The 16,550-nt window shown below is 39.8% G+C and overlaps 1 long non-coding RNA gene across 1 annotated transcript; it reads left to right on the top strand.

Annotated features, from left to right (window-relative positions):
* The first annotated feature begins 9,884 nt into the window (after nt 1-9,884).
* LOC149269455 (uncharacterized) lies at nt 9,885-11,810 on the top strand. The gene is made up of 3 exons (XR_016269699.1): nt 9,885-9,932; nt 10,663-10,786; nt 10,876-11,810. It is a non-coding gene; the product is annotated as an uncharacterized LOC149269455 (long non-coding RNA).
* Nucleotides 11,811-16,550: the final 4,740 nt, after the last annotated feature.

The following is a 16,550-nucleotide window of genomic DNA, read 5'->3' as shown; positions in this document are numbered from 1 at the left end:
TTTTATTTTATTTTAATTTATTTTATTTTATTTTAATTTGATTTAATTTAATTTAATTTAATTTTATTTTATTTTCTTTTAATTCGATTTAATTTAATTTAATTTTGTTTTATTTTATTTTAATTTATTTTATTTTATTTTAATTTGATTTAATTTAATTTAATTTAATTTTGTTTTATTTTATTTAATTTGATCCGCTATTGTTCCATCCTTGTCCCACTGTTCGCTTTATGGCCTCATGCCCTGGAGTTTACTATATTGAGCCAAGGGGTATATCTGCTCATGATTCCGCGCGCACCAAGAATAAAGTTTTTATTTTATTTGTCTTATATTATTTTATTTTGTTCTGCTTTACTTTTATTTTAGTTTATTTTATTTTATTTTATTTTATTTTACGTTTATTTTATATTATTTATTTTATTTTAATCAATTTTCGCGTCGAGCTGTGGGGCATATTCGCTCACGAGCCCGCGCGCACCAGAACACAAAAAAAAAAAAAAAAAAAAATTTTGTTTTTATTTTATTTTATTTTATTCTATTTTATTTTATGTTTATTTTATTTTATTTTATTTTATTTTATTTTATTTTATGTTTATTTTATTTTATGTTTATTTTATTTTATATTTATTTTATTTTATCCTCGGCCCACTGTGCGCCCCGCTTTTATGGCCCAGTGACCGCTAATCTATCCTGTTGCGTTGAGCTGTGGGGTATATTCGCTCACGAGCCCGCACGCACCCAGAAATAAATTGTAAAAAAAAATTCTGTTTTGTTTTATTTTATTTCATTCTATTCTATTTGTTTTAGATTATTTGATTCCGTTTTATATTATTTTATTCTATTTTATTTTATTTTTATTTTATTATTATTATTATTTTTTTTTTTTTTTTTTTTTTTTTTTTTTTTTTTATTTTATTTCATCTTCGGCCCACTGTGCGCTCCGCTTTTATGGCCCAGTGACCGCTAACCTACTCTGTTGCGTTGAGTCGTGGGGTATATTCGCTCACGAGCTCGCGCGCACCAGAATAAAAAAAAAATTTTACTTTATTTTCTTATTACTGTTGTTATTATTATTACTACTTATATATATATAAGTGTACATGTATATGTTTTTTTTTTTTTTCTTCTTCTTCCTTCCTTCTATCTTTCCTTTATATTTTCTCGTTTCATGCAGTTTTACTGTAACTTGTTTTGTCTAAGTTTTCACTTGTTCTCGACCCACTGTGCGCCACACTTTTATGAGGCCGCGCACATTCGTTGACATTTGTATATGAAAAAAACTTTGTGTATATCTGTATATATAAAAATATGTATATATATAAAAAGAGTGCGTGTATATATATATATATGTATATATATGGGCTTGTTTATTTATTTATTTGTTGTGTAGATATATCTATCTATGCATGTACATATACGTACATGTCCCTTCCGTTATATATATGCGTATATATGCATATATGTGCATACAAATATATAAGTTTTCATCACACTTTTGACGCGCCTTCGGTGCAATGCCCTTTAGCGCCGTTGCGCTCACGCTGTTATTCGCCGCCGCTAGCGCTATTCTTTCGTTGTTTTCGTTGCGCAGGTCGGGTACCTGTGGGTATGCTCGACCGCGCGCTTCCACGCACCTTCTCTTTTCTCTTTTCTTTCTTTATGTATATATGTATATATGTATATATGTATATATGCATATATGTACATACGTATATATGTATATATGTATATATGTATATATGTATATATGTATATATGTATATATGTATATGTGTATATATATGTACGCGCATATAGTCACACGTAGATATGTGCATCTATGCGTATATGCATATAATGTGCATATCCACTTATATGCCTACATATACACGCAAACCTACACCTTGTTATCACTGTTTTTTTTTTTTCTTTTCACCTTTTCGCTGCGCGGGTCGGGTACACGCGGGTATGCTCGACTACGCACCTGCGAACCAATATTTTTTTCTGCGAACGTTTCTGCTGTCCGGCTCCCTATATTCGGGCAAGTTTACGGGTCTTTATGCCGCTAGCTTACCACACTCTCCTCAGTCATTGGTCCCTGCTCGGGCGCCACTTGTAACGCTCCAATTTTTCAGCTGGGGCAGCGTCAGTCTGCCCAGGGTGGATGCCACAAGAAAATTTATGAATTGCGGTGACCGGACTTTGGAGAGGGGGGGGGGGGGGGTATAGGGAACAACGGGTAACAATGCCGAGGGTTTGGCCTCTCAGCGAACGGGCATAGCCGCGTTCTCTACGTTAACATTGATTACTTTTAAAGTCGGGCGTTGCCGCGACAGATTTTCTACTAAAAACGCAACAAACAAGGGGGGGGGGGAGGAGTAGGGATTCACTATTGTGTGTTAATATTTAACCGATTTAAATCACTATATTTAAAAGGCACTTCGAGTTCGACTTTCAATTCATATTTTATTCATTTGACAATATTTCATTAAAACAATAGCTATTCATAAACTATTCGCCTGCCCTTATTTTAATTTGCTTTCGTTTTCACTTAAAACTTTAATTAGCTAATCTCGCTCACCCGCCTCTATTCGCCGTTCGCTAACTAATGACTATCTTGTTTTCGGCCGAACGCCTCTAAGCCTCCGCCGCGATCCGCCTCGGCGTCGGCAACGCAACTCACCACGGCGTCGGCCCTTCGAACTTTCGCCGCAAAGGGCAGAGTTGTATTGCCGATCGCCGCGACTTGCGCGCGTCCCTTGACCCATTTGAATTTCGGAAGTTATGTGAGGCGGTTCGGCGAGCCGCCTTACACTATTTATATAATACTACATACATATATCTAAGTAGAAATGGTAAAGTAACTAATGATATATTACTTATTGTAATATTTTATTATTGTAATAAAATAGTTGAATTGAATATACAGTTGAATCACTTTGTATGTAAGTTGTCTAATTCAATATAACTACATATTTTCTTACATACATTTAACTACATAGTTTTCTTTCTGTGTAGCCAGATTCTGTGTGCGCTTTGCCATGAGTCAGGCCAAGACAGTTTCAGTTTATTGAGCATCTCGTAGTCATGGCTTGTACGTATGTATGTATGTACGTATATATTTAATCTATGAAAACTTGAAAGCAAGCAAATTCCTTAACGCGTTTTTGCTTATCCTGTTGCTGATCCGGTTGCTAGCTGTCGTTTATTTGCCGCTTTGCGCTTATTTCAAATATTTGGCGCCACATTCTGCAAACAATATTTGCATGCATATTTACCAAAGACTGAAAACCGAATCAAAAAATGCAAAAAAAGAAGTGGAAATAAAAAGAAGAGGGAGTAGGAGGAGTAGAAAAACACAAGCTGACAGAGGACGCAAGACGAACGACTTTTTTCTGATTTTTATGGGCTACAAGAAATCAACTAACCAAGGCAGACAAGATGTCCGCAAGGCGACAACGCAGCTTCCTCGGCTCGATGCGTGTCTCTAAATTATGCACAGCGCAAACAACGTGAAAAAAGAAAGGAAGAGGCTAGATAAGGGCAGGGGGCAAACAGAGATAGACGTAGAGAGGGAGAGAGAGAGAGAGAGTCTGAGCGAGGTGAGAAGAGTCCTGAAGGAAACAAGCAGCCCGAGTGCTGCCAAGGAAGTTTGCCCCAGCTTGTGGGCCAGCATGACCTGGCCTAGCCCGATCTCTGAACCTGCCCCTTTGGCATCCCGTTATGCAGCAATGCGGTAGATGGAGAGGGGTGGCTTAAATATGTTTTTGTTATTTATGTAAATTCGTTTTTGTTGCCACTGCGAGGTGAGCGTTGGCTTCGTTGTATTGTCTAAATGCCACAGCACACAGCCAACTGCCAGCAGATGGATGTGGGGTGTGGTGGGGCGTTTTGTGGGTCTATAATAAGTGGGCGTGTCGGGTGCTAACCTGTTGGCATTTGAGACGCTTCGCTCATCGCCAGCTTGTTTATGTGCCAACAGTCGCGCGCTTTTCTTTCAGCCTTTGGCCTTCTGCTGCATTTATTCGCTCATTTTATGCAAATATCGTAACGGGCGCATTTTCTTGCTCATTTTCCACAACAACAACAGCAACTAGTCCAACAAAGTTGCAAACTTTGACTTGACATTCTCCTCTCCACCCAATGCTTTCACATATTTTATGCACGACAATAGTGTGAATAATGTAAGCATTTTGCCCAGCTTTAACACTTGACTAACCGTTTCTGGCCAAAACAAACTCATACACACACACACACACATAGACATTCATACCAACATTATTTGGCATCTCAGTCTGTACACTCAATATTTGACACTGTCTATCCAAGGGTCGATCCTGGGGCTTATTACATTTTTATGTCATAATTTATAATGTGCCTGGGTCTCGGTGTCCAATAACCGGGCAAGGCCAACATATCCGACATATTATGTTATATAGTAACGCTCCCAGTCGCCTGCTTCTGACCAACACACTAGCAGCCACAACAGCACAACATTAACAACAACAACAATAACAACAACAACATGGGCATGAGAAATTGCTAGCAATTTGTGGGGCAAAGGGTCAGAGAACCGTACCGAGTGCCTGGGCAGCTTCATAAGCACAGAAAATACTTGAAAAAAACTTAATTAAAATTTGAGTTCAGTGTTTGGGGGATAAAACTGGCTAAAAGGTGCGATTTATTCGTATATAGGGTGCTCCATGCAGGCGAGAATATTTAAACAGAGTCGAACTGAAGAAAGGCTTTATTCTATTTAATTAATGAAAGAGTCGAACTATAAAAAATGTTTTATATTAAATGTGAAGAATATTTGTTCAACTTGTCAGCTATTTTGATTCATTGTGAAGCTTCGTTGATTTCTCGTGCAAAAAAGCAAAGTCTTATGACATGCTAAGCTTTTAAGCTCGTTGCATGAGAATCACATAGAAGAGCGAATTCGACACCCTTCACTTATAATTATAGCTGTACATATTCCCATTAGTTGGCCGAGCTTGTTTAATACATCCCTGGGAATCGTACAAGGCCTGCAACAAGGACGAACTGAAAGGATTGACAATGTGCATTTGCCTGACAAGCTGTATGTGTGGCTACTTGTGTGTGTGTGCGTATGTATCGAGTGCGCCAGTGTGCGTGGGCGTAGGCTAATTTATTTAAATCTCACTTGTAATTCATATTTTAGAGGCGACGTCGGCTGCATAACAAGTAATGCGATCCTGTTAAATGATTTTAGCATGAGTAGTCGAGTCGAGTCGAGTCGGGTCGAGTAGTGCGCCAGAGTCAGCGCTGTCGGGAGCTCCCAAAACACGACCTTTAAGTTACAGGCTCTGTGTGAGTGTGTATGTGTGTGTGTGTTTATGTGTGTGGTTGTGTATATTTGAGACATAAATTTAGCAAATTTTTGGTAGAGAGCAAAGTGTGCGACGTGTTGCCTCGTGGTGCCTGGTGTAAATTTGCAGATAAGTCGCATTAGTTGGGCCCTCTGTATCAGGAGGCTGCTGCTGCTGCTGCTGGCGCTGCTGTTGCTGTTGTGGCTCCTGCTGGGTTATTATGTACTTAACGAGTGTTTATTAGCATTTTAATTACCTTTCGGCGCGTGAAAGCTGCGCGCATTAGTCAACTTTTAGTCTTGGTTTCAGGCATTTGTCCCAAAGGATCGGCACCATGCAAAACTTTAATTATGTTTTTCAACTTTGTTAAGCTGCCAGAACAACCTTCCTCCAGCCCCCTCCCATCCCGCTCACAATATTAGTTTTGTATACATAATAACAGCATATACAAATTCTGTTATATTTACTATGTATATGTATATGTATATGTTTGCTGGTATATCATCAGAGTATTGCGAAAAGAATTTGATTCCATTATGGAACTTATCTTAAGCTTCATTGTCAACTTTCAATTTATAGAAGGCTAAATAAAATGCAATTTAAATGCAATTTGTCAACTTTCAATTTATAGAAGGCTAAATAAAATGCAATTTAATTTAATTTTGTAATTGATTTTTATCTTAAATTAGTTTACTGTTAAGTATCTAATAATCTGGTAGAGATAGATACGTGAGCTAACATCTATCTGCATTTATGAAGTAAAAACTTCACATTTTGAGCTAGGACCTCAGCTAGCATATCTGCAACAGGGTATCAAATCTCTATCACTATAACCATAACTGTATAAATCTCCCGCTCTATGTATTTGTATGTAGATATAATCTGCATGGTGTTATTTTTATTTCCTTCTCGGTTGATGGATGTGTAGTGGGGCAGTTGAACAATATTTGCATTGCGCTAATAAAAGCATTGGAAAAAATTGCAAAAACTAATTGGATGCGCAAAAACTAACGCGTCGACGCCGGGCTGTGTATGGTTGGGCATTGGGCATTGTGGGCGTGGCAGTTGCTTGTTAAAAGTTCATTACACTCATAGAATGCTTGTAAAGCGAGATGATAAATTAATCTACAGTGTGCAGCGAAGCGCGCTATTGAGTGGGAGCGCTAAGAGAGCGAAGAGGGGAGAGAAAGAGAATGAGATGGTTATAAAGAGAGAGGGAGAATGGAAGCGAGAGAGATAAAGATAAAGAGGCATGAATAGAGAAAATGACAGAGAGAGTGGAAGATAGAGAGAGAAAGAGAGAGAGAGAGAGAGCGCACGTAAATGACGAGTTTAATTTGTATGCAAACAAGTTGGCGGCGTTGTCGACACAAACACGACGATGACGTTGGACCTACAATAATTACATACACACACTCACCGACACACTCACACACACGCTGGCAGGCTTTAAGAAATGCATGCGCACACATACATTAAGAGCAAGTGGGTGAGGGGAGCGCGGGCCGAGCAGCCATGATGGCTGCTAACTGTTTCCGCTTGTCGCTGACGTGCGAATGCCAGGAATGAAGCATTACATGCCATGGACTCCAGTGTCAGCGCCTGAAATGGCTGCGAGGGTTCGCCAGTGCTGAAGGGTTTTGGGTTTTCGTGATGAGTTAGTAAGTGCATTAGTTTAAGATGCTGTCTAAGTTTCAAATAAAAGAGCTGGCGCTTACAATGAGCTCATGTTTTAATATGGAATGCACTCTTTTACCCGTTCACAAAGTCAGTAGAGCATATTGAATCCGTCCATCTATCTGTCTGTATGTATGTATATGTATATATGTATGCCTTATGTATTCGGCATTGAGTTTAAAAAATGGAATTTCATTTGCAACATGAGCGTGTATTGGGCAGTCGGTTACATTCGACTGCAGAGTTACGCTTTAAATTCATAATGAAGTACGGGAGATAAAATGTTTGAAGTGTTGAAAAAGGAAACACACGGGGACTCTATTTAAAATGTATTACATTCTTTAAAGAAGATAATGAATGTGGACATAGTATGTGTAAATAAATGTGGGAAGTTGTAAAATAAGGTATTAGGGATAACTGTGCAAGCATAAAAATTGATTATATAGGGCAGACCATTTTTCATAAACTTAATATATTTTTAAGCAAATTTGAGTTTATTAGAAAAGTATTCTCGTTTAAGAATCATTTAAAATACGACGTTGCTCCTAAGAGTATACGTATTATCTTTCTGAATATAGCATAGATCGTTAAATATATTATTTTATTAGTATTAGAAATATGCAAATTATAAGCCACATGGCGATCCGTCAATGACAAAAGCAAACCAAATTCGAAAGGCTTTGCCTCATCTCACAATCATAAATCTAAGCAATAATAAAATCTCATCCCTTAGCTGCAGCTGGCAATAACGTAAAATGTGAAACAAAGAAATAAAAAGTTGAAATGTGAAGGTAGGAGAAGAGAAACGTAAGTATGTGCGCATGTGAAAATACGTTTAAGATTATAATACGGCAGCTTTAAGCAACTAAAGCACTTTACTTCGTTTTCTTTTCTTTTTGTTTCCAACGGATGTAGAGGTGCAAGTAGGTAAGGCATGGTAAGTTAACAGAGAGCAAAAAATGCGGTAATTAAAAATAAAGCAGCAGACAGTCTAAAAGTCCATAAAGATGTTGCGCAACCCTAAATCCCAAATCCGCTGCGAAAACCTAATTGAATTGCTTTGAATATATTAGAGAGACACTTTCGTTTGGATTGAATATTCTATGAGCTGAGTGAAATCTGATATTGGCTTGTCTATCCGACGTATGTATATGTTGCAAGTTCTGGAGACATTTCATTTCGCTTGTGCTTGGCATTGGGCGACCTTTTAATTGAGCGCTTGGCAGGAAGTGTTTCGGCCGACTTGGGCGCGTGTAATTAGCATAAACTTAAACAGTTAATTAGCGCAATAATTGCGTTACATGAGCACCCACAGGAAGCGAAGCGAAACGAAAATTGGATTGTGAAGCAAAGCGCTACACAGCCAAATACCAGATAGAACCCAAGCTGCGCACAATCGACAATACGAGCAACTAAAACTAAAACTAAAACTAAAACTAAAAGTAAAGCCAGAACTATTGGTGTCTTAATTAGCGTGCGTGTTCAATTAAAAGCGTGGCTGCTGCTGCTGCAGATGTTGCTGAGGGCGGAGCTATATGTGTGTATGTATGTGAATAGAGGGGCTAAGTATGCCATTATCAGCTGCTGCTCCTTGAATTTATTTACCAGACAGAACGTGGGGCTTCCAGCGAGAGCCGGAATGCCACTCATGAATTTCAAATAATGTCGAACACTTTGACTTTGACTTGCTGCCATGCAATGCAATGCGATTGAGTGAGGGTGGCTTACAGCTACTCGCCTCAATTCCATTGTTGTAGTTGCTGTTGCTGTTGCTGTTGTTGTTGGTGTTGGTATTGGTGTTGTTTTGCTGTCGGCTGCTGGGAGTCGTGATTCCAAACCTGATGCCTGGCATGCCAAAATCCAATGAAAGACGTTTAGTTTGCCTTGGTGTCCTCAGCTCCATGGCCGTTGTCGTCGGGAGAAATTCGCAAAGAAAACAAGCAATGAAATCGCATAACTAACAATGAATTCCTAACTTGAAGCTACTTGAGGAGCCAAGCACAGGATGAACGTGGTCTCAACCATCTCACGTATTCCTACACTGCGCAAAATGTGCTCAGCTCACTGCGTCGACTGTCGACAATTGAAGTTCCCAGGGATTTCATGGCAAAACTTACTTCGAGCGAATTCTCCCGCGTTGCCCTGCTGCGATTCATTCTTATTCTATTTGTGTGCGCGATAGTCGCGATGCCTCGCACACCCCATATCAGATGTATTATCATGGGTATATTAGTTCGCAGATTTGAATGCATCTGGCTAAAATTCTAATGAACTATCAGAGCTAAATCACTTTATAGTTGATTCCTCAACGCGCATCAGTATAAGAAATGATTATTATTTCTTTGAACTATAATAAGTACAATGCTTAATTCAAGATAAACAATCTATTGATGTTCTCCTATTTGCTTATAATTATTTTGCCAAGTACATTTGCTTGCCTCAGCAAATACCGATTAACGTACTAAACGACTTTATAATGTTTCACATGAGAATAGTTATAATTAAATAAATAAAAATTAAATAATCCCCTTATGAAAATATTTATTTAGTGCTTTCAACTTACAGGGTATTCGATGATTGATTACTCCAGTGCTCAACTTTAATTTGGCTAGTTGAGAACGCACTTTGATTTTCTACTGCGAATTCGATCAAAAATTCAGCTTTGCAATTCCTATTTTATTTTTTTGTTATTGTCATGGCATTTGGCTTGATTTTTGAAACATTGTATTTATAATTTAACGGTTCGCTATGACTCAGCGTTTGGGTAAACGTTTACCGTACGTTTGGCGGCAGCGCAAAAACGTTTCGAAGCTTATCGAACGTTTGTAAACGTTTACCAAACGCCACTCGAGTTTCTATAAAAGCTGTGGAGGCATTTTACTTCTTATCAGTTGATAACGAGAGCTGCAAGTGCGAGCATCGGGAAGGTCGGTGCCCCATTAAAGTGTAAGTGCCAAAAGTTAAAAAAAAAAAAAAATTATCATGTCGACTGGGGACAATAAAGAGTTGATTACTCGCTTAGTTCTACAAGCGAATAAAGCGAAGTCTTTGCTTGTGGATGCCTTGAAAGAGTTGGAGAAGAGCCAACTCTTGGTTGAGCAGCGCTCAAAGAGGAGACGTTACTTGTGCCGTTGTCACGATTATCCCGACTCAGACGGTTCCTTGCAAGAGCTTGCAGTCACTAGAAAAAGCTCTGCAGCTAGACAAGATCGCAAACGCGATCGCTCTAGCTCTCGCGGCCGTTCCCGTGGGCATTCCAGGGGGCGGTCCCAGGGGCGTTCGCGCTCTCGCTCTTATACTAACACACAGCGCAAGCAATTGGCATTGGCTGTGAGAGAGAATGAGAATTTTGATAGTCTTAAATAATGATATTAACAAATATAAGTATTAAAAGTAATAAAAATATATGATTATCACAAACAAATGTTGATTTGTATTTATCTAAAAATTTATTTATTAGTTTTTTAAGTAATTCATTTGCTTATGAAAAAATTAACGATTTTCAAGAGAATTGTTATCTGTAATCATATCTGTATTCATATAATATAATAAATATTCTTCCTACTTTTACCGTCTCTCTCTATTCCTCACTTTCTCTCTCACTCTCTATCTCTCTTCCTCTCCCTCCCTACTGACGATCGTTCTGTAATAACTATCGTCGACTTGATTAACAAAGCTCTTTTGGGCGCCTAAACTCACTGTATCTCAAATGAAAGCTATCCAGCTTAAAGTGAAAGGCTTGGAGCTAACTTGTGCCAACCGTAGAGAAGAGCCCGCCCACCAAGGTGCCTCAACTCTTGGTAAACATGTGTGTAATTACATTTGCAAACATCGTAATTGTTTTCGTTCTCTTGTTGTTGTATTTGCATTCGTATTGTTCTCTTTACAGCACTGAAAAAAAAAAAAACGCAAAAAATAAAAAACATTGGCCTCAAAAACCATTTTCCAACAGCATATTTTGGGGCGACTGTGCTGTTGCTGCCGCTGCTCTTGACTGGTATTTCAAGTGCATGACGCAGCAGCTGTAGCAGTCGCTGCTGCCATTGTTGGGGCTCTCTGCTTTTTAGCGAAACAATGCCGCACATGCTGCACATGACGGCGCTTCAAGTTGTTGTACACACAAATAAATGTACAAATCTACGAATTGTTGTTAGTGGCGTCGGCCCGCGGCAGCTGGTGGAGCAACTGCTCGAACACGCTGGAAATCGTGTCGGTTCTGGTTGCCTGGCTGCGCCAATGAGCCACTGTGCCACTGCACCACAGCGATAATCACGGCTAATGCAAAACGCACCGCAAAGACGCAGACGGATAGATGGATGCATAATTTTAATGGGCTGCTTGAAATAGGACGACTTGGCTTATCAACACCTCTAATCAGGGCAATCGCGCATAGTTCTCTGGCCGACAGGCAGATGGCAACAACAACAGGCAGCAAATGAGTGCTGAACAACAACTTGGAAAAATAAGAAAAATAAATGTGTACAAAATAATTCCTCAGCATGCAGAGGACAAAAATAAACAAGCTGCCAACGGGCGAATGTTAAATCGTGTACAGTGGCATCGAATCGAAGAGACTGCGGTGAAAAATGCAAGTGAACTGAGAGCTTGAGTGAAATATTAACATGTGTTAAATTATTAATATTCTAAAGAAATAATGATGGAAATGATTCTACTTCTATGTCTTGATCTATAAAATTAAATTAATTGTTTGACTAATTCTTTATATTTAACAGACAGTAATAAAAACGTATCTACTTGACAAAGATGGTTGCTTTGCATAGTGTCTAAAATTTTAGAGCTGAAAATGTTTATTAGTGAATCAATGAAAATGACAAATGAAAATGACAATTCTGTAGATGTCTTTAAGCAACTTCTATGGCCTATACTCTCGACTTTACCACATTTGCAGCTACAGAACACCATCTCAAATCCGATTACCGCTTAACTGACTCATGAAATCACTGATAATATTAATAATTTTTTAACAAATACTAGCATTGAAATACCACGAGCACCCAATCAAGTTGATGCTTTAGTGATGACTGCGCTATAGAGTCATAGACAATGAGCTGCAGTTAATAATTCTTTAAACAGAAAAACCTGATTGAATGGGATGTGTAAACACTAAAATCGAAAGTGGTTCTAACGGTACTGCCAAATGAGTGTTGTAGAAAGAGTGCTAATAGAAAGACAAACTCACTACAGTCTGATGGAATATTACATATATTAATTGACAGACTGGAATACTAATGAATGTTAATTAGCAGACATATGATTTTACAATTTCTAAACAGTTATCAAGTCTATTCTATGTAAGGCTGTGACGTAAATTGGAATACAAAATATTAGAACATCTTAATTATCACATAAGTAGTTTTGGGCCTGAGCCCTGTTATGGATCTGAGCTATATAATTGGAATTGTTCTATAGCCAAGCTATTATATTACAAATCAAGCTTGTTATGAAACGTTTCCATTGCTTTTCTTATAAAAGTAGTAAAGTGAAGGGATTTTCAGTACCTGGCCCATTGTGCAGCTGTCATTTTGCGTGTTGGCAGCGTCGACGTTTTTATGACACGCCAACACCAAGGCATACGACACGCCCACCACACCCAGCAGAGCGCGTTGCTTCACGTTGGCTGCCCGGCAACCGGCACACGGCACACGGCACACGGCAGCTGGCAAGGCCGGGTCCGGGCCGGGCTGGGCGCCTTTCGGATGAATGCAGACAGCGAATTGAGCAAGGAAGGGAGAAAACTGTCCATGTTTGTGTATGTATGTACACAGTGTACATTGGAGGCTGCAAGCAATTTAGAGTCGGGAAGCCAAGACGGGCAGGCTCCAAACGCCAAGCTAAAAGTCTTCGCACAAATTCTAATAAATGTTAAAGAAATTGTATGAGGTTATGCCACGGCAGCTGTGAATATAGCAAAAAGTGGCAAGCGAGCGCATTTGCAGTGTTGCTCGGAAAATGAAATGAAAACTAAACGAGTTTTTGCCCGCCTAGGCAGGCTGGCGGTCTGGCAGGCAGTCGTCCTTGCCGTCCCCCAGACGTGTCCTGTCTGCTGTCAGCAAATTGCCAACGCACTGCGTATTCAGGGCGCTAAAATACGAGATATGAAAGTCTTGCGCTGCACGACGACACCGAGACGAAATTGCTGAGCCAAAATGGATATCGTTTTAATTTTTTCTATTTTGTATTTATTTTTTTAGCTGCTTCTTCTTCCAGTTCCCTATGTTAAATTACAGCCGCAGAAGATGAAGCGTGGGTGGTTCGTTAACTGTGCGCGCGCTGGCTCGTCAGGTGAATTGCGGCAAGAGCAATTTGCAACGCCTTAAATTGGCTGCGCTGGGGCACGTTGCGCATACGCCGCAATGTACAAGCGACTGCCTGCTGCTCCTGCTGTTGCTTGCTTGACTGACTTTACATAATGGCTGCTGATTAGTAGAAAATGCCTGGCAGGGCGATAGGGCGACAGGACGGTAGGGGGTGCTGGGGTGGTGGGGTGTTGCGCTAGTAATGAGCCTGACCAGAGTTAATAGCGCCCGCAACTAAGTAGGGCTCAAAATACATAACGGGACCAGTGCCATATGCAGCTGCCTGCTACATAATGCCAAAAATATGTATGCACATGCCTGCATGCGTGTGAGTGCATGTGTACATGTGTGTGCATGCATATACGAGTTTATGTGCAAGTGCGTACGTAAAATTCATGTCTCTATACGCACAGCGGCGGCGAGTGCGAATCAATAATGATGACCTGAATACGCACGTTGCAGCCGATTAACTGGACCTGCAACACGCCCCGAAATATGCAACGTGCAGCATTGCCAGCCTACTCTGCATTGTAGCTGCTGTGCTGTTGTTGTGCTTCAATTTGTTGTTGCTGTTGCTTCAGCTGCTTCTGATGCTGCTGCTGCTGTTGCTGCTGCTACTACTGCATGCCGTCTACACAATTTTTCATTTTCATTTACGCTTTCGACAGCTGCGTTGCGTTTACTCTTTTGCTTTCATTGTCTCTGCTTGCTTGCTCTCTATGTGTGTGTATGTGTGTGTGCTGCACGCTTGATTGTTCAAAGCGCAGTTTTCAGCTGCAAATTTGTAAAGTGCCGTGGAGCTGGGCGAACCTCTTACCTGCGCCAAGCGTTTTACTACGACTCTACATACACAACAGAGCCTCAATAAATAGGCCCATGTGTATATGGCCTGTCTCTCTTCCTCTCTGTGTGTGTGTGTGTGTGCTATATTTATGGGACATGTGCATGTGCATGTGCATGTGGTCGAATGTGTGTATCCATTGCTGCTGCTGCTGCTGCTCCTATTTGTACACACTGTCCGTTTTCATTGTGGGTCATTCCCGTTCTCGTTGTCGTTTCGTCGTTTTTATGCTTTCGAAATCCGCTTTACACACACACACACTCACACACACACACACATACACACATATATATATCTATATACCAATGTCTGTACGCTACAGTTATATACATGTCCCGTTCATGGTTTGCGCCAGTGCGTATGTATTGCGTATACGCCGTGTCGCCCATTGTGAGCCGCACCTCGATTCGCCGCTGCCTCCTGCCGCGTTGTCTGCCCATTTGCATTACTCATATACGCTGCGAAACTACAACAGCAACAGCAGGAGCAGATGAAAAATAAAAATAAAAATAAATACACAAATAAAAAATTGCAAAATATTTATTCATTTATGCTGCAGACCAGGGCTGCCGCATAATGAAAGAGCCTGCATAAGATGTTTGGATTATTTGAAATTTAATATTGAAAATAAATTGAATTGATTTACAAATTTTTGTATACGAAGTATCTGAATATTTCTATGATATGTATTCTTCAGTTTTGATTTAGTAAAGCAAAGTGAGCTAATCTTTTAAAAATCCGAAATGAAAATATTTTTGTTTCTTTCAGTTTCTAGTGTAGAATTTAAATATTCTTTAATCTTTAATCTAAAATTGTAATAAATTGATTGTATGTAAAACAAGATAAAGTTATAACTAAAATATCAGAAATCTTGTTTAATGAAATATACAATTGTGTAATGAAAAATTTAAAAAAGTAGATATATCATTATTCTCTTTAAATTTATGGGATTAATGAAATTCTATTTTTGTTCACCTTATTGTATAGAATATAAATAGTAGACTTAATATAAATGGTATATACATTATAATTCTCTATATAAACCCATTTGGGGCAAGGAGTTTATTTCCTTACAAAATATTTGTATTTGATTTGGATCTCGCCTTGGATTATACACCTATTGATGGTCTTATGTACTTGAACCCTTGGCTTAATCCTTCAATGTGGGGCTTCTTTACGTGCGTGCGACCAGCTGGCCGCTTCACAAATCTCATTTTTGTCCAGCCCTTGGCTCCTACGCTCGCCGTCCCTCTCTAGCCCACACTTCGCCCAAACATCGTTGTCAGCTTCTGCACTCTTTCTTCTGCTGCTGTGCAATGCGCTTGCTGCATTTTATTTATTGTACGCTGCATCTGCATGCTGTTCACCTCAGTCTGTGCGTGTGTGTGTGCGTGTGTCGGTGTGCGTTTGTATTTACGCCTGCTCCAATTTATTTATTGTATGTATATTTGTTTATGTCGTATATAGTAGAACTTTCAACAAATTGAAGTCGCTGTTGTTGTTGTTATTGTTGTTTTCCGCCATTTTTTATTGGGCGTTGGCCGCTGTATCGATTGGTTTTTAAGAGTCCGTGTGTGTGTGTGGGTGTGTGTGGGTTTCTGGCTGATGGCAATGCATTTTCAATTATGCACGCACAAATAATTAAATTGTTTTAAATTGCGCGAAACGAATTTGCCATGCTGTTAATTAAGGAGCTGCACGAGCAGTACCCACAACAGCTACTCGCAAAATGAGACCAAGTGCTTATCAGTTGAGTTGCCAACCATACATAGACGTCCTACATGATGGGATCCAGTGAGAGGGGCTCAAGTCTCTGGCATGGGCATCAAAGTATTTCTGTCCTGCCAATTCTCTGCATCTTCTTTATTTCTATTTCTATTCCATCGCTTTGCTTTCGTTTCATTTCGTTTCGTTTTGAGCTTATCTAAAATTGCTACACACACGCACATGCACACACACACACACGGAGACAGAGACACATCCATTGGGAAAGGACGAAGGCACGCAGCAAGATTAGAAAATATTAAGGTCAACAGGTTAGTGTGCTGAGCCCAAAGGACATAAAAAAAGGCGGCAACTGAAACGGCAAACGAAAAACTGTTTCAAATTTGAGTTGAAAGTGGGTTGGGCAAAACTCTCAAAGAAACCCTCATAAGCACACGCAAGCGTTGCCTCTATATATGTGTATGTGTGAGTGTGCGCTGCGTAAGTGTGGGCGTGCGTTTGTGTGTATTTTGATTACTGCCTAATTTTGTGACGAGGCGTATGTAACGCTTTCGCTTCGGCCCTCCTCTCGGGGCATCTGCAGCTTCCTTTTGACGTGAAGTGTGTGTGTGGTTTTTACATGAGTGAATGAGAGATTCGCACCGACACCACCCAGCCACCTCTTGCTCCTGCCCCACCACT

Source organism: Drosophila arizonae, chromosome 4, assembly GCF_054131065.1.
Source record: "Drosophila arizonae isolate 15081-1271.41 chromosome 4, UAZ_ARI_1.0, whole genome shotgun sequence".
In the NCBI taxonomy this organism is placed as follows: domain Eukaryota; kingdom Metazoa; phylum Arthropoda; class Insecta; order Diptera; family Drosophilidae; genus Drosophila; species Drosophila arizonae.
The sequence above is the reverse complement of the archived record's forward strand: the minus strand, read 5'-3'. Positions and strand labels throughout refer to the sequence as shown.